The sequence below is a fragment of the Cupressus sempervirens genome, chromosome 7 (assembly GCF_028749045.1).
Source record: "Cupressus sempervirens isolate cs-2001-9-10 chromosome 7, ASM2874904v1, whole genome shotgun sequence".
In the NCBI taxonomy this organism is placed as follows: Eukaryota; Viridiplantae; Streptophyta; class Pinopsida; order Cupressales; family Cupressaceae; genus Cupressus; species Cupressus sempervirens.
The window spans coordinates 801,164,753-801,184,716 of NC_143124.1; the positions used below are offsets into that span (position 1 = coordinate 801,164,753).

Below are 19,964 nucleotides of genomic sequence, written 5' to 3' on the forward strand. Positions count from 1 at the left end.
ATAGGGATCTTTTCAAATATGGAATATACTTTTAGGAGCATCTCAATATATTGATTTAATGGGGTTAATTTAAAATATCTTGTTATTAGTTGTTAACAAGTTAATATTAAACTATTAATTCAAATGTTAACGGAAGTTGATCTTGGATTCAATGAGGTTTTTCTTAAGCAACGCTAGTTACTGTAAACTATTGCGAGTGATATTATTAAAAGAAAAGAGATATTGAATTATTAATTTGAGTATTGAGGAATTAGAATATGAAGTCTAATAGTTGACTTTTAATGTTAATTTTTAATATATATTAAATAATTTGGAGATGGTAATTTTATATTACGAGATAATTTTAAATTAAGTAATTCAAATTTTATTGATATTGGACAATGGGTCATTTCTACATTATAACATCGTTATAACATTGTTATGTTAATACGTTCGAATTATTAGGTATCTTATTGTTATACCTTAATCGTACTAAGAGTTAGTTAAATATTAACTAATGAAGTTTATGTAAAGATTCTCTAGATTGATTATTTATAGTTGTGATTAGTTTATTTATTAATGTTTGTTGGGTCTCACAAGCTATTAATAAATAATAAATAGTTTAAATAGATATCAAATAATCTGATTGAAGTTAATCTAGTGGAGATTATTTATTGATTGAAGTTTTGCAAAAGATAATAATTTTTGGATTTGGATTATAATTGATTTCAATCAATTAATGAGTTGTCAATATAATTAAATGCGATAGAGTTTTAACTTGAAATAATTATCATTAATATGAAATTGTTAAGAAAATATTAGTAAGACGAATATGGATGTTACAAGATTATTATTAAGATTTTCAATATAGCTTGTTAATAAATATTAACAAATTATTATTATTGAATTATTAATATGATCATTTGAGTATTGAATTATAGTTGACTTTTATCTTACAGAATTCTAGTCAGTTATTAGTCAACTGATATTAATTGGAACATTGCCTTCGATATGTAATTATTAATTAAATTAATTAGAGTTAATTAGATTTAATTAATAATCAAGTTATGTATTGCTAATATCGATTCCTCTAGCAAAGTTGTGAAGTATTTACATCGAAATTGATAAGTCGTACTCTCACGACTTGAATAATAACCTTAGATATTATATGGTTGTCAACGATGATAATGATTAAATTAAAAGACTCAAACTTTAGTAACTCTTAATTAAGTTTCTAATTGAAGACTATTAGAATGTTGATAGGTCATGGATGGTATATCTATGTTAATTGATTGGTTAAATGGATCATTTTAATTAAGTTATAATTCTTCTTATTCGAGGATTGATAATTGATTCTTTTATAAATGAATAATGATCATTTGATTATCTCGAAAGTTGTAGTAACATTAAAGGAGAGTTAATTAATTAGAATATGGATCATAGTTAAAATAGAGAACAATTTAATTAAGGTCAATGATGATCAGTTTAGTGAATATTTATCCTTAAGTTATTCTTAGAATGTAATTCTAAATAATCGAAGGATAATGCTATCGGGGAATCAAATGGGTTGACTTGTAGGTCAAATGATGAAACTTAGACACTTGAAAGTATACTTACAAACAGAAAACTGAAAACCCCTACACATTATTCAACTATGTGAATTTAGTCAACCAAAACATGTGTTTGCATCGTGTATTCTATATGCTTCTTGTTTTGGGTTTTTGGGTTGACTAGTGTTGACCAGTCTTAGGTTGTTACCAGAGGCTCGGGGGTTATGAGATGCGATGGCATGTTGATCTTTTTGATCTCGATCTTTATAAGCCCAACCATGGTAATGTGATCGTATGCTCTATGAAATGTTTGTATTTGTTCATCAGTCTTCATGTGTGAAGCTGAGATGCATGCGTATGAGATACCTGAGCTAATCATTTTTGAGTCATCGATCAGTTATCCTTGGTTTGTTTTCTAGTCGCCATGATGGGACTAAAGTGTTGATTTATTTCTTGATGATGTCATGTTGTGACATGTTCGACTCAACCATTTTGAAGTCTTCGATCAGTATGATTTTGAGATATTCTTGGTTGCTTGTTGAAGAACCAATGGATATGATGATTTATTTTGAGATATATTTTGGTTATTGAGAACCAATGATTGTTATGATTATCAGTGATGCCTTCAGTTGCCAATAGAGAACTGTTGTGGTCATGATTTTCTATGGATGCTTTTCGGATGCTCATGGAGATTTGATGATTCTTATCTTGCAGATTTGATGATTCTTATTGTGGATATTTGTTGCTTATATTGTGGATATTTGATGATTTTTTTTATGGATTATCTTTTGGATTTCTTTACAGTCGCTTGTACAGGACTGTGGTGATTTATGATTCCATGAGCATTAGGGTAGGTAATCTACTTGTAGTGTCGGGAAGTGGCTTGCAATGGGGGTCAAGGCCCTAAGTGGCTGCCAAGGTAACTCATTGTAAGTTTGGTTAATAAGTGATAACATTTACACACTAAATGGGGATTAAATGAACTTAAAAAGATAATTGTTTTGGTTCTCGCCCATGCCTTGAGCGCTTGTACAGGCTAGGATGGGAGTAGTGAGAACGCATGGTTGCGACCTTGCATTCCGTAGTATGCCTCGTCAGTATGAGAGGATACTAGTGGCCGCATGAGATCTGTATGGGCCCGTGGAGTTTAGCTAACTGCCAGGGTAACTTGTACGAGATAAATGCGATGACACTTTCCCGCTTGCATAGTAGGTTTCCTACGTGTCAGTGTGTGCCTCTAGGAATTAGATGTCAGTTTTGTGTGATGGAACCTTTGAGTTAGTATACTTTTAGGATTCCTGGACTTTAGAGACTTGTGCTATGTGTTATGGATAGTCTGTTTGGGACTTGAGATTATCTCCTCAGCACAGTGGGAGTGGACCACTTAGGTACCACGCGGTCGGGTGGTAGTGTTTTATCACTCTTATCATTTGAGATCCGTCGGAGACACCGTGGCTGGAGTATTCTTGGTTGGTATTTATCTTCATTATGATCTTGGAGCATTATGATAGATGGCATACCTTATGATGGATGTATTTATTAGTATGTTTCTTAGATTGATGATTTGCATATGTTAGATGATGGTATCCTATACTTTACTTTGCATGTTAGTAGGATGTTTTTAGGAGTGACATTCCTACTATGATATTACCGATGATCTCTTTGGTGCTTTGGAATGTTACGCACGAAGGGATGGCTAGGATCCACGATGGTCTAATGATGCTATTTACAATTGGGAGGAACCGTGCACTTAGTCATTTATGTTTGTGATATATGGTTATCTTTTATGATGGATGTTTATATCTTTTGTGATGTTGTATCATGTATGATATGTGGTTTCATTTACTTTAATTGCGTCATGGATTAATATTGGATGATGATGTTCTTTATTCACACAGATGTGAGTTCTTTTAAGCTTTTCATACCTTGTAACATGTACAGTGGATGATTGAGCAATCTGAAATGTAATTGAAAAAGGACACTTGTATATTGTTTAAGAATGTTGGATGTATCATTGTTATAAAGATGTGATGTTAGATGATTAGATGTAATTCAACATTAAGGGATCTTTAAAGAATGTAATCTGTTTAGTATATTATGTTTACTTTCAGTTGGATGTTACTATTGCTTCCGTGAATGTTATGAATGGTTTTACTTTCATGTTTTAAAAAAAAAAATTGTGTGGCAAACTTAGTGAAATTCTTTGGGTCCCTTGGCGGGGCATTACATCGGCTCACAACAAACATTAAATACAAAATGTTAACCCATAGTTAACTCATGATAACCACACAAAATACTTAGGAGAAGCCCCAAGTTTACAATACATATTTAAATGCACATAGGAGAGATAACCAAGACCACAAATAGGTCCACACAAACTCCCAAATCGATCCACAACACGAACACATGCTACATGCATTAAATACACCAAGAACTCCAGTCGGCACCAACACCTTGCCGAGTGACAGCAAACTCCCAAGCATCGTCAAATTCCCAATACATGTTGAGCACAACAAACCATGCCAAGCTCCCAGAGCATGTTGAGCACTAGTCCTTCGACCGAGTCCAAGCACCCTCCAAAGAAACTACTAAGCTTCCTCACATGAACTCCTAAATAGTCACCGAGCAAACCCAAGATGCTCTTGTATCAAACTCCCCAGGTGAATAGAAAAGTGTGTCCCACACTTTGATGCCCAAAGAAAGATCAACAACCATCTTCATCTTCACCAAAGGCTTCCACTCCAATAGGGACAAGAAAACTAATCTGCACATCATCAACATGTGCATCATTCTGTCAAACACCAAAATATCAACCATCCAATCAACATGCTCACTCCCAGGAACAAACTGAAGATAAAGCTTCATCAAAAAACCCTCATCCACATCAGCAACTAGTGAATCCACACCAGCAGCAACAAACTCCTCATTGGCAGCAATATGAAGATCTCCATCAACACATGTCAAACTCACAACACCAGCAATCTCATTGCTCACAAAAAGATACTCTGCAATAGACGACTCACCACCAATAGCAACCGGATCATCCATGACCAAGTGCTCTGCAATTTCCATATTAGACTCAACCAAGTGATCATGAAAACCAATCTCCATCCCAACATCAACAAGGTTAGGAATATCCTCAGCAACAAACTCAAGTTCCTCTGCAAGTTCTATATTAGAGTCCACAAACTGATCAACAAAACCAACCTCTTCCACCTTGACCTGGTTATGCCATCTTCTCTCTTGAACAAGTCTTCTAACCAGCCAGACAACTCTCTTCCGAATCGGTAGATTCCAACTCCACGAACATCCACGAAATGCCTTCCTCACCCCATCCTTAACTCGATCAGCCAAGCTAGCTTCAAACAGAGCAAACATTTCAGAAAACCTCCTCTCCACCACATCACAGAGATTCACAATCATCTCAGGGTCCAATCCTCTCAGAGCCATCTTCCAAGATCTTCATAATCCCTCTGCAACAAATCCTTCCCACACTTCTTATGATAAAACTGAATTGTTTGCAAGTCAACTCGCAACCTGCTATCTCACATGAACAATCAAGAACCAAATCACAAGTCCAAGAACACGAATCTGTAATACACAAACTCTCTGTGATCATGCCTCAACAAGATCAACCTTCCATCTTCGCATCCATCAATCCATCTGCAAGCCCTATGCAATTGCAAGTCAAAACCACAATCTGCTGCCTCACAACCAAGAGATCTAGGACTCTAGAAAGAAAAATCCACCACCAGATCAAGATCTTCTCAGATCTACTTCTCCAACCCAAGTCCTGGTGCAAACTACCTCAACTTCGGCGATTTGTCTACACACTCAGGAACAACCTTCGCTCTGATACCGCCTGAGGCAATGCAAGGCAGGAGAATCCCCAAAGGAGATGTCCTAGCCCCCACCAATAACCACACAGAGGAAACACAATAACAATGCAACACAAATGCAAGATTTGGTACCAAAACACAACTTTTTATTCATATAAAATAATTGTTTACATGCAATATGCCTGATTGTAAGGGCTTCCTGGTTACGGCCAAATACAACAACAATTACAATAACAGTTCTACAAGATCCCTTAAGATCCAATCCAAACCCTAGCTAGGCCAGATCTATAACACAACAACAATCTGGTAGAAACCTATAAGATCTCAACTTGTGCTCGCAAGCCACCAAGCAATCTCCTTGTTTCTAAATCGCAACCACTAGCTCTTCTCCAAACTCGCAACTCCACCACAATCCTATTGTAAATTGCCTCACATTCGGCAGTCTCTCTACAGACTCAGGAAAACTCACCCTTCAGCTACTCTCTAGACTCACTCCTCTTAAATGAATGAATCACTCCACGAATGAATTCCTAAAAGACTCCACAAGACCCCCTAATTATACCCAACTAAGCCACAAGTTGACTTACAACAAACATTAAATACAAAACATTAACCCTTACGTTAACTTGCAATTAACAAGCGATAACCACATAGAATACTTAGGACAAGCCCCAAGTTTACAATACAGATTTAAATGCACATAGGAGAGATAACCAAGGCCACAAATAGGTCCGCACAAACTTCTAGATCGATCCACAACACGATCACATGCTATATGCATTAAATACACCAAGAACTCCAGTCACACATTGCCAAGTGACAGCAAATTCCCAAGCATCGTCAAATTCCCAATACATGTCGAGGGCAACAGACCATGTTAAACTCCAAGACCATGTCGAGCTCCATAGACCATGTCAAGCACCAATCCTTCTTCGACTGAGTCCAAGCACCCTCCAAAGAAACTACTGAGCTTCCTCCCATGAACTCCAAAGTAGTCACCGAGTAAACCCAAGATGCTCCTGCATCACCCTATTAGGAGTTGATACAATGCATTCACTACATATGTCCCTATTCAAAGACTGAAACCCTATTAAAAGGTTTCCAAACTATTAGGAGTTGATGAGAACAAAATGCTCATTACCAGAGCAAACATCTCGTAGAGAGAAGGCTAAACCCACCTTCAAGAAGACTCACTATTTGAAATGAGAAGGTTAAATCCACTTTCAAAGATTTACAAATTTAGATAATGAAATGACCGATGACAACATACTTGTCTTAATAATTCCAATGAAGTGCACATAGGAATGATAACAAATTTCACTCATACCTCTACCAAAGCATCAAACAGTCCTTCAGCTCTACTCTGAAATCCAACAACAAAGCTCGCACAAACAATCTCAGTCCATACATTACAACAAAGGAAATTACTTTCCTTTCTACAAGTTACCAAAAAGCAATTAGGTCAGCCTATTAAGACTTCCCCAATGCAGAAATAATCAAATAGACCCATGCTAAGGCACACATGACACCTTTTACAGTTATACCACAGTTACGATTATCAAAACATGCGCTATGATCCACAATCAACGCTCGTTCATCTAAATAATACTACACCATCGAGTCAGCTCCCAAAAGCAATAATCCATACATCACACACTAGTACTTGTCACAACATGAACCAAATGAACTACAAATCCCAAAGCATGCACTAGAACAAGTCTTCTACCATGCTTTATGCTCACAGACTATTAAGTCCAAGTTACCAACAAGTTATACCCAAAATACAAAAACTACCTCTAGCATATTTCCCTGTCACTAGTCGATAAACGGTCTTCACAAAAACAACTATAACTTATCGAAATCATTGCATTAAGAGATGCAACCGTAGACATAAGGTCACACTCTTCCTACAACACATGTCCAAGCTCACATACTCAAGAATGACATACATTGTTCGTATCGTTCTGATCAATAACCTATAACACACAAAATCCAGGTTTGTCTAAATCCTCTCTATAACTCATGAACATATGTTGACATCAATAACAAAACCTGCATGTCAACACCACACATAACAATAATTCCAACTGAAGAATCTCCCTTATCATCAACAATCTCTCCAATACTCAACAGATGTTGCATCAAGAAATGTTTTCCTTTGAAATGGTGTGATAGATGTGTCACTATTTTTTGGTAACATAGAGTCTTTCAAATTGTCTGGTGTCTTTGTCTCAAATCAACACTAGACATGTGTTGTCACAAAGTAAATGAACTTATTCTTTTCCTCCAAAAGCTCGACTATAAATATTTTTTGCAAAATCTACATAATGTTTTTTAATACTAATAAAATTTGAATTTCTGGGTTAGTAAACTTTCGCTCATGTATTTCACAGTACATGCTTCCAGCCCTAAAACCACTGCCTTGACCCTAGTGGCCTTCCACAATGGCAAGACTGCAAGGGACATCCACTGGTCGTCCCCAAAAAAAAACAGAATTGTAGAATATCCCAAAAATGGCATGACAAAACAAGAGAATAATTTAGTTAAAACATAATTTAAAAAGGGGCAACATAATCCCCACGCTCTTCCATGCTCCTTGTCCAACCCTGAATGCTTGGTGACATAAAACATAAACTAAGTTACCAAATTCTCTCCTGGACCTAGGAATTCCTAGTTCAAATCTCTCAAAAGTCTAATCCTTGACAGATTATGTCAAAAGTTTGCCACAAAGAACGAATTTTGTTGGGAATTCTCTCAAAGGAACCTTGGCAAAATTCATATGACTTTTGAGTGACTTTGGATTCCAGCATAGGAACCTGGACAGAATTTCAAAGAATTTGGTGAAAATGCACCTTTTTGTTTACTTTTTAAAAAAGTTTTTAAAGCCAAACTAGACTCAAAATCAGACTCAAGCATATGATTGGCTCAAATTACTAATCACATTTAAATTGAACTAAATGTTACTCGAGAAGAATCAGGATGTATATAAGTGTCACACATCTATTATGGAATGCATGTTGAGTATATAGGCTAACATGTATAGATAACTGTGAATTAAACTTTTACTTCGGTTAAATCTTTATTGGCTTCATCTAGTTTGACCGAAAGTTGCTTTCTTTGAAACATTTAAGTATGACAATTAATGTGTGAAGCTTACAATATGGCACAATCACAACATTGGCCTTAAAGCTTAAACGAGCCTATAGCATTAGTTTTTGTGATTCTAATTTGCAACAATAGAATGATGATGATTCGCTTCATGGTTTTTCATGATATTCGATCATGATGGCTGATTATTAATCTTGACATTATTGTTTTCAAACTAAAACATTGATATGGTGGTGTAATTAACATAGTGGTGTATGAACTTATATATTTGTGTGTGTGTGTGTGTGTGTGTGTGTGGTGTAATTAGCATAGTGGTGTATTAACTTATATATATATATATATATATATATATATATATATATATATATATATATATATATATATATATATATATATCTTCCGGGACTTTGTGAGTCTAAGGCTAAGGCAGCCTTTCCGAGGCAAATGGCCTCTAGACTCGGACTCGGCCTCTCCAGACTTGTAGAGTCCCGAGCCTAGGACTCTCGCTAGCGGCTAAGGCAATAAAGTGCAAAAAAAATAAAAACAAAGACTTAAGTTGCAATTTTTTGGTTTTTATAACTTCTATTTGACCTAAAAAGGTCATTCCACCATTTGCTTATACTTGTGATAAAGAGGAAAGAGTTAGAGAAGAGTATTGGGGTTTTGAGAGAGAAATCAGCAAACTGATTGGCTCTCCCATATCGATTGTTGATGGTTTGTATAACTTTGTAGCTTGCACTTAAGCATTGAGAGGAGCTTAAGGAAGCATTTGGAGGAGGCTTCTACAAGTACAAACTTGCATTTCCATTGTTTATGCAAATTTGAAGAGGTAAGTAACAAGTTGCATTTCTTTGTGTTGTTTTATAATATGTTTTACATTCATATTTTTAACTTTCTATTTTGTTTACATTTGTTTTAGTCTCTACTTCTAGTATCTACTATTTAGAATCTAGATTTATTCTAATTTATTTTGATGACAAACTTGATAAGTAAGAAGACCCTAAAGTTTAAAAATCTGATTTGATGCTAACTTTTTTCTATTTATAATATATTCATATTGCAGTAGAAAACAAATTGACATTATGCCTTAGGGTGAGCCTTGTGGAAGTGGAATTAGGCCTACATTTAACCCTAATGCAGGGATAGCTGCAATAGCAAGGGATAGGGATTTGAAACATGCCATCCCAAGCCACAAAAAGGGAGTTGTTACATTTTGGCATTGTGGTGTAATATATAACGGAGGAGGCATAAATAGATTGAAGTATCACCTAGCACATATACTTAGGCGTGATGTTAAAAAATGCAAAGATGTACCCCAGGCTGTTATGCAAGACATGCAAACTTTTCTAGAGGATAAAATGGAAAAAAAAGAATTGAAAACGAAGCAATAAGAAGAAATGGCACAACTAGCCCAACAGAGATCTTCTAGTTTTCACTCTCCATTATCCCCTACTCCACCTACACATACTATTTCATTCCATGTTTGTTCCATGCACAGTTTCAGGTGCACAACTATCGTTTGAGAGCATGGGTTGGAACAAGGAGAAGCATGATTATGCAAAATTGACACTTGGAGACTTCTTCATCTACAACAACATTTCATTCAATGCAACAAGGTACTTATTTATTTAAATTTAAATTTATGTCTTATTTCTCTTGCTTTCAAGTTTCAACTTTCAAGAGACAATAATACGCTTATTTTGTTTATTTTAATTGTTTTCAAATTTAATAGTAATAATATAATATACTAATTTGTTTAACTTTAAATTTTATTTTATTTGTTTTAGGTCCCCTTATTGGAAAATTGCAATCAATGGTTACTGTTTGTGGTCTGGGGTACAAAGCCCCTAGTGTTAACGAGCTAAGAGGCCCTATTTTGACCCAAAAAGTGGCTTATGTAGAAGGTGCAATCAAGGAGCAATGTGAAGTGTGGAAGACGAAGGGTTGCACCATCATGACTGACAGTTGAACTGATAGGAGTAGAACACTCCTCAACTTTCTTGTCTCCTCATCAAGTAATTGAACTTAGACATTAAAAATTTAGAAGTAGAATTTGTACTTAAGTGATTAAGTTTATAAATTATGATTCTTCATTGATCATTATACTAATTTGTTTCTTTTTCTTCAAGTGCCACGATTTTTTTGAAATCAATTAATGCCTTAGGAAAAACAAAGAATGTTAAATATCTTTGTGAGGTAATGGATGAAGTGATAAAGGACGTGGGCGAGGAGAATGTGATGCAGATAGTTACAGATAATGCTGAAAATTATGTTGCTATAGGAAAGCTTCTTATGGAGAGACAACCTCACATATTTTGGACCCTTTCTGTTGCTCACTGCATTGACCTCATGTTAGACGATCGTAGTAAACTCCTTTGAATAAAAACAATTATAGAGCAAGGAAGGAGTGTATGCAAATTCATATATAATCATATATGGGTCCTCAACCTCATGAGGAAATACAATGACCAAAAGGAGTTGTCTCATCCAGGGGTCACTAGATTTGCAACCAATTTTCTCACATTGAAATCTTTGCTTGCTTCAAAGGGAGGTTTGAGATGCATGTTTGTTAGTGAGGAATGGATTGCATCATCATATGCAAAGACCATTGCAGGGACTGATGCATCTGATTGCATTTTTTATGAGGCTTCCTTTTGGACACCGATCGCTGATATTGTGACAGTAATTTTTTTTTTTTGTCCTCATTTCAACTTTTTTTGTTTATGAAATTATGTTATAAATTATTGTTCAATTTTTAAAGAAAATTTAAAGCTGATTGTTTCTCTTCCAACTTTCATAATGATTGCAGTTCGTAAAGTCGCTTGTTGTTCTCCTACAACCTGTTGATGGAGAGAAGCCCTCAATGGGCTACATTTATAAGAGCATGGATAGGATGAAGGAGGTCATTCGCTCTTTTTTGCAAGGCATTGAGATAGATATGGGCCTATATGGGATGTCATTAATAGACATTGGCACAATCTACTTCATAGGCCTATACATGTAGCGGCCTACTTTCTTAATCCAGCATACCAATTCAACCCACATTTCAAAGTTGATGATGAGGTGTGGAGTGGCCTCTATGATGTTGTAGAAAAAATGTCACCTGATTCAAGAGTTGGAACAATTGTAGTCCATGAGATTGAGTTATTTAAGAATGCTCAAGGGGACTTATTTGCACGAGAGTTGTGCAAGAACAATAGGACAGAATTGATGCCTGGTAAAAATCTTTGATTCTACATCCTAATTTCTAATTCTATTACCATTTTAATTTGATAAAGTCAAAGTTATTGAATTGATTTAAAATTGTCTTGTATTAGATGCATAGTGGGAGATGTTTGGCACTAAGGTGCCAAATTTACAGAGGATTGCGATTCACATCTTGAATCAGCCATCTAGTGCATTAGGATGCAAATGTAATTGGAGCCTATTTGAGAATATACACTCGAAGAAGCGCAATAGGTTGGCAATGAAAAAATTGAATGGTCTTGTATTTGTTCAGTACTTGACCTTCGCCTTCGCCATAGACAGATCTCGGGCACTGATACATCACCGACTGTATTAGAGAATGTTGATCCACATGCAGAGTGGAACACAGAGATTGTTGATCCTATCTTCAGTGATGAAGACGTCGAGTGGGTTGATCAAGTGGATCAGGATGCTAAGGCAATAGTGATGGCAGTTGAGGAGGCTAGAGCACGAGGAGACAAAGTGCAAGACCCTGGGGCTAGGAGTGATGGATCCAAGTCTGATGATGAGGATTATGTGGGTGAGGATGAGGTTCAGCCTCAGACACGGGGAGAGAGGATGGCTCTACAGTCTTCCATGCCTTATCTTAGGCATACTCGTAGGAGGACATAGGCTACTATGAGCCTTAGTCTTCTATTGTTCGACACTCTAGTTGTTATAGTGATATATGTTTTAAACTTTTGATCCCATGGATCTCATAATCCGTGAATATTGTAGAAATTGGCCACTGCAGTGGCACTATGTTTATCACTTTATATTGTGTTATTCAGTTTTTTTCCTTCGAAAATTCACTTTTATACTTATGCGATCTATGCAAAATTGTGTGTGTATTAAGTAGCTTCTATTTATCTCAATTATTGTGTATTTGATGTTAATTGACTAAAAGATGCATGAAAAAATCGTAAAATCCTTTAAAATCTTTGAATTTCATGGGTTTTTCAATTTTTTGAGTCCTTACTGCGTCCGGTCGCAAAGTCCAAGTCCGATTTTGACTTTTCGAGTCAGAGGTGAGTCTGAGTCTATATATATATTCTTGTATAGATGAGCCCAAATCTGAACCAACAACTTCGAACATAAACATTTGTTGTGTTTGCCAACCACAATTTGGTAGATAAATTATGTTCATGATCTTTGCTAAACAAAATTTTGAGATTAGCAATTGCATATTTATCTGTATTCCAGAGAATATGATTTTCAATTTCATGTTTTTTTAATTTTTATTTCCATTTTCACTTTTAAAAAAAGAAGAAAAACTTAGTTTCTTTGATTATTGTGTTGATTTTTTATTTCTTGTTGTCATTGTACAATTTCAATGTCATGGATAGTTGAACTTGTCCAATTTTGAGTATCCCTGTGTGTGTATACATACATGTGTATATTTGTATATACCACCCTCCCGTTGCTGACCTACCAACCCCATCCGCAAAACACCATGGAACATAGGATCATTCTTTTCTGAGACATTTTCAAAAGCCCTCAGCTTTTGTTCTTGCCTATTCTTAGATAAAATTGTCTTTTCCTAAACTGCTATTCTTGGCTATCCTTAAATAAAATAGTGAACTAGAATGCATCCCCTACCCCACCTGCCAACCCCATCCCCAAAACACCAAGGAACATAGGATCTTTTTTTTTTTAAGACATCTTTGAAAGCCCTTATGTATTAATCTTGGCTATTCTTGAATAAAATCCTCAATTTATTGGATGTTATTCTTAGCTATCCTAAGATAATATGACAAACACAGTTGAAACTTGAATCTTTTTGAACTAGTAATTTTGCTTTAGATACATCTTCTCTTCAACCTAAAAGGTTTTGCTTTGATAGATCATAAGCATATATGTTGCACATACTTCTTCGTGGATCTATTTTTGAAGAATATAGTTTACATGTCCCCTGTACATTCTCTAGGGACCAAAAAACATTTATCTCTTCGTATGGTTGCAGGTTCACTTTCCTAGATATAGAGGTATGTAGTTTCTAGTTTCAATAGGATCAATGAAAAGGATATTTACTGGTGTAATGATGTGTACTTTGAATATTTACCTAAAGAACTTTTTAAACTTTTTCTATAGAGGTCTACATAAGTTATAATCAAGTCATATAGAAATGTTAAGAGGCGGGAAAAGGAGCCTCAAAGACTTTGTATTCCAACTTATTATCCTTCGCTCAAGTATTAATCAACTAAAGATGGAAATCAACTACATCCTTGGCCCTTAAACAAACTTGAATGATTTTACTGCACAATGACTGGTTGCAGGGCAAAAAGTCGACCACCTAGAGGGTCTAACTGAGAAAAAACTTCAAGTAGTGGTGCTGGTAGCAATCATGCAAAATAAAAAGATGGCCAATCCAGTACAATTTAGGGTAAAGAGAAATATTAACAAACCCACGGATCAAGACAATACTTTGGTATCTTGGTCAATACCTATGCTCAGTGACTTCTTAAGATGATACACCCCCTAAGTTTAATGGTAGATGATGGAAAACAAGCTAACATGAAGGTAAAATATGCAACAAGCTGTCCATTTAAGTTCTTTTGCCCACATATTTCCCATGCTATATGTTTGCATAATTTTGATTATTTATTCAAATTTGGACCAATTATTGAGCTAGGGTATTTCAGTGTTAGCCCACACATCTTCTAAGGACATTATGCCATCTTTATGTCTTTTTCAGCTCATAAAAAAGCGAATTGTTTCTATTAATGAAAGAAGAGACTTACATATTCCCTATAAGCCCCATATAGCAATGGATTCATGCGCTTCAAATTTCATTTCACAGGACTTCAAAAAATGAACCCAGAAAATGGAGAATAATGGAGCCAAAAAGGATCCAACAAGAACATAATAGAAGAAAAACACGATCATGGCTCACAATGTCCATCCAAACTTGAACACAAGTAAAGGGTTTTTTCTATGCATTGAGAGCCTCCTTGCAGAAGAGTACTCTTGATGGTGAGTAAATGGTGAGTAAACCTTATTGCTAAAGGCTAAGTTACCAATGTTGGTTCTGATCGTGATGCGGATGCAGGGTGCTGATGGGCGGTTTTTTTTTTTTTTTTTTTTTGGGGGGGGGGGGGGCCGTGCTTTTGGATGCGTTTGTGTGTGTCCATATGTGTGTTTGTGTGTGCGTGCGTGTGTGTGTACTATAATAATATAATTTATGTATGCAAAGAAATGCAAGAAATATACAAAATGAAAAATAAACCATTCCATAGCAATTAACATATGCAAAATGACAAAATGGAGACGAAATGAGAAGAGAGCCCAGCGGCAAACAAAATGAGAGGCATGAGCAATGAATGGCCTATATTAGGGCCATTTTAGGGTTTTGGGGCAAAAAGGAGACAAAATATAATTTAAAAAACCATTTTAACACATGTTTTATTGTGTCACTTAAGTGACTTGGTGCCTAAAAAGTTTGGATGCTTTGTGGATTCACCCAAATGCTTGATGGATGCTTTCCCAAGCATCCCGCAAGCACCCATAGGCAGAAGCCACGCTTCTTGCCCACCTCCATGACGCTTCCAAAAGCATCCACACATCCCCATGCATCCACACCTGCACCCTGGCGAAACTGCCAAGCATTGGTATCTTAGGCTAAAGGTCACAATTGTTAAAAAAAGCAAATTTACCTACTTGCAAAAATAATCAATCTAGAATTTAAAAACATGGTACGGTTTGGTGATAAATTCACATAAACTCTTAACCATATTCCATATAAAATTTGAAAAAGAAAATAATAAGTGACAAACAATACCTCAATTTTGGAACTAACAAACTTGCATATTTCATGATCTCCCATCATTAACTTGCATGACTATTGCTTATGCTTGAAATAAAAAACATGAATGGCACTTGGAGAAAGTATTGGAAGTTCTTCAAATGGCAAAGCAGAGGTTTTTGAGGACTTTGGCCAAAGAGTTATGTTGCATGTGAAGTCCAACTCTTCATTTCTTCTTCCTTGACTCTTCATCTTCTCAGCTTTGTCTCTTCCTCTTCTATTAAAAACTATTATATATATGTGAGGCCAATACCCTATGTATGTAAGTTGTAATCTGCAATGAATGAATAAGTCTTGCTCTGCTCTCTGCTGGATGTAGCCCAATTGGTGAACCCCCATGTCTTTAGTTGTGTTCCCAATTTTTCTTTTAAAATTAACACTTGGTATCAGAGTGTGTAAGATCTGAGAGAGCAGAGCAGAGGATGATGGTGCCAAGGCAAGATGAAACCCGTTAAAAAGAAGGCTACAAAGGAGACGAAAACTGGAGGGTAATGTTTAACTGAATATGAAACTGATGTCCGAGTTCATTGCCATTTGGGTCTGCCAGCATGCATAATACGATGAACAACAGAAGATTACAGAGACATAGAATTGTAAGCAACTGGAAAAAATTATGGATGGAGGAAGGTGATGATGTGATAACTACCCTTGTAGCTTTTAAACGAATTGAGGTTTGTGCCAGTGTGTCATCCCCAGAAACAATTTACTTTACTTGCCCTTCTACAGAGTTTGCCTGGTCAGTAAAGTGGTTTTGGCCAATTGTGATTCCTTCTCTGTAACAGCTGTGCAAGTCCATCACATATTCAATGCTTTAACCCCATTTGATGGTTGTTACTTGTTTGTGATGATGAATGATTCTTCCCTTTGTTCCATCACCGACCATGAAGACAAACAACACCCAGAGAACATGTTGTTTTCAAGCAAGAAGCCTTTGTTGGGATGCTCGAAATGTAAAAAGAAAAATATTAGTGCAGAAGAAGGCAGAACCAGTGGCACTATTTCTGTCTTCTGGAATGATGTGGCATTTGCAGTTTCCTTCCTTTTCAGACTATCGAGAACAAGTTAATATTGCATTTATACAAGAACGAAAATACCTCAAATTTATTATCTGTATCTCAGCCTCAGATTCTCTGTCACAGGTCTTAGAAGATGAGTCTTGGAGGCCGTAATGTTGGGAGGTTTTGTCATAGGGAGTGTCTGAGAGGCTGGAAGGTACAGGGCCCTTAGATTGTTAAAATAAAGGTAGAATATTTTAAGGGTTGTAACGTTGGAAAAGATAATAGAACCCAGTGAGATTCCCACCTTGCTGGAATTGGGCTTGAGCATGTATATTTATAAATTCTAGAGTGGAAAATTTACAGCAAAAGTGTCTCAGGTTGGAGGTACAACAGAAGCCTTTCAGAGTCAAGAAAATGTTTTCTATTGAGGGCAACCTGAGATGGCCAAAAAGAATGACTTCGAAAGAAAAATAAATAAATAAAATTATAGTTCCATTGTGATACCTGTACACTAGAAGTGGAGAAAGTTGATTTGCAGGCTATGAAAAAATTGCAGCTTCAGTTATAACTTACAACTGTTTACTGTGATGATTGATCATGATATCATGTACAGCTGGGTATCACACTTAGGTGGGAGATTTTGGGTATCAGAGACTTTTTTCTTTGCTGTCATGAGCTGGCTACCTTCATGTGATATAAAGACATTTGTTATTGTGTCATGGTGGGCTCTTGATTGTAGATTAGACCGTTGGCATGATATAGGTTCTCATGACAGGTTTTCACTCTTTGGAGCTAAGTTGCCGTATTCGCTCCAAAATCCTCAAATTCAGCATTTGATTCCTTGAAAATCGTAGTCAGTTCAAAGTCTTATCAAATTCATCTGTTGCCTGCAAAATTCTCTGTGGATTTGATATTTTGAACCCTGGTTGATTTTGGGCTTATTTGTAGCGAATGTGTTGAACATCAGTAAACTCCAAGTAAAATTTCAATGAATTTATAGTGAATTTAGCAAACAAGATTTTTTGTTAACTTCTCAATGTTGGAGTAAAGCATTTTTTGAGCAGCAACAAACCTAAAATGACCCCGTTTTGGCCTTTAATACAGCGAAATACCTAAAACAGGTGATATCAAGCAAATCAGGTAAACCTAAAAGTTTAAAATGAGTACGATCTCCAGCAGCCTACGATGTGTCTCTTCCTAAATCTAGAATGACCTAAGCTCTAATTCCATGAAGCATTACTTGAAAAGCTAAGGCTCCTAAATATTCTAGGACCAATTACAATCCTAAATATTCTAGGACCAATTACAAGGTTTCAGAGACATTTCAAGTTTATCCATAGAGCAAAATCTGCCAACAGACTTTTGCAGTAAAAAATTCCAAATTAAATGACATTATTTGATTTAAAATTCTTGCATTCATCCAACTGATATACCATACCTTATTCTATTTTTGTCTTTTCTTGGCATTTCTGGCCATTATCTTACTGAATTACTTGATTTGCTTGATATTATGACTACAAAATGATATATTGCTAAATTGCTTTAATATTAGCATAGTTGTATGAACTTATTTGCTGCAGCGTATATATATATATAATTGTACAGACGAACCCAAAACGAACCCAAACCCAGCCCAAAAAAAAAATTTGATCGAGTTTCAAACCCAAATGTCGAACCTGCATCTGAACCAAAATCCGAACCGGCAACTTTGCTTTGGAGCATGAGGTTTTGATTTGTGGAGATCAAGTTGTCATGTTGTTTTCCCAGTTTATGCTTTCAGTGGGAGTTTTGACAATTGGTCTAGTTAGTGCTCTTGGTATCAGGTACCTTGGCGGACTTACCATGGAGGTGCTCTTAAAAACTAAGAGCTTGGGTAAGGCTACAGTTCTCTTGATTTAGATAACATTTATTGAAATGATTTTTCTTTGGAGGTTTCAGCATGAAGACTGAGGAATCCATACCTATGGATGAACGTGAGTTCATTATGGACCTAGAGGAGATTGTTCTTGGAGAAGAGTCATTGTGAGTTGGTGTATCCTGGAGAAGCATTCCCACTCCCCACTCTTGGTACTCAGAAGATTTGTCTCCTTGTGCATTTGGGTTTTAGGAGATGGTTGATATTGTTCCTAGTTTGAATGTTTTGAGTTTGATCTTCTTGTTTACAGGAGCTTTTATCCATGGTGGTCGGGCGCTGTAAATGCTCTCATATGGGGAGATAACGGAGGTTATACTTGTCACAGCTGAGCTATTGGTGAGTTATGGTTTGCATGGGTGTTCCTTCCAAGAGTTTTTTTTAGGTCATCTATTGTTGTTGTACTTCATTATTTTTTAACAATATGTGGTCTTTTCATGAGGACTTGGAAGATGTCATGTGAGATTTTGGAATAGGTTGGTTACAGTTTGCAAATCATCTCAAGTTAATGCCATGCCTTCTATATATTGATTGGTAGATTGAGTCAAACTTTTAGTTGACATTGCTCATGCAATTTAGATTTCTCTATAACGGTCTTCTAGTTTCTTGTAGATCAATGGTTTTTTGGCGTGTTTTATTGAAAGTGTGTTTTTTACATGGTGAGTTGTTGTTGTTGTATGGTTGGTTCGATGTGATTAGCAACTAGCTGTGGTTGCTATTCCAGCTATGGAGATTGTCTATTGGCAATTTATTACCATGGGATTGGTAAGGGAAAGCAGAGTTTAAGTGGGAGGTTGTTCAGATTAGAGGTTGCAGGATAAGTTGAACTGCAAGTGGGAGATTGTTGAATGTGAAGTCCAACTTTTCATTTCTTCTTCCCTGACTCTTCACTTCATCATCTCAGCTTTGTCTCTTTGTCTTCTATTTGAAGAGTATTATATATAGGTGAGGCCAATGCCCTATGTATGTAAGCTGTAAGCTGCAATGACTGGAAAAAAGATTCGCTCTGCTCTCTGCTGGATGTAGCCAAATTGGTGAACTCCTGTGTCTTTATTTGTGTTCCCAACTTGTCTTTTAAAATTAACAAAGTAGCTCAGGATGAGGCGTTGACAAATAAAACCCTGAAACTCTTTGAGATCCTAAGGACAGCAAAGCAACAGGAAGAAACTCAATGGAGGAGGTCAAAAGGTCAAAGCACCACCCACTACTTGCAAAGGTACAAGGGCACCGGTCAACGGACGAAGAAAGAGTTTGAAAGAGATTTCTATATACTGTACTTTTGAGCATAGTTTAAAAACTCGATATCAGCAATATCTCAGCCAGCCCAAATTTTTTGAAAATCTCGGAATCGGCAAAAACTCGGCAAAAAAATTGGCAATAAATCGGCTCTTTTATTGTACATTTGAAAATATACAATTTCTAGAATATTCTTAAAAATAAATACATATACACCAAATTTGTAGAACATTTAATAATTTGAGATATCCAAGTTGCGTTAAACCATAATTCATTTCAACTAAAACTTAGTTAGCGATAGAATCATAAATCTCA

General features: G+C 36.0%; 1 protein-coding gene across 1 annotated transcript in view; it reads right to left on the reverse strand.

The window, feature by feature from the left end:
• The window catches only part of LOC149549810 (phosphoinositide phospholipase C 2-like), an 88,666-nt gene that overhangs the window by 63,358 nt on the left and 5,344 nt on the right, over positions 1-19,964 (reverse strand). The window lies entirely within an intron of this gene.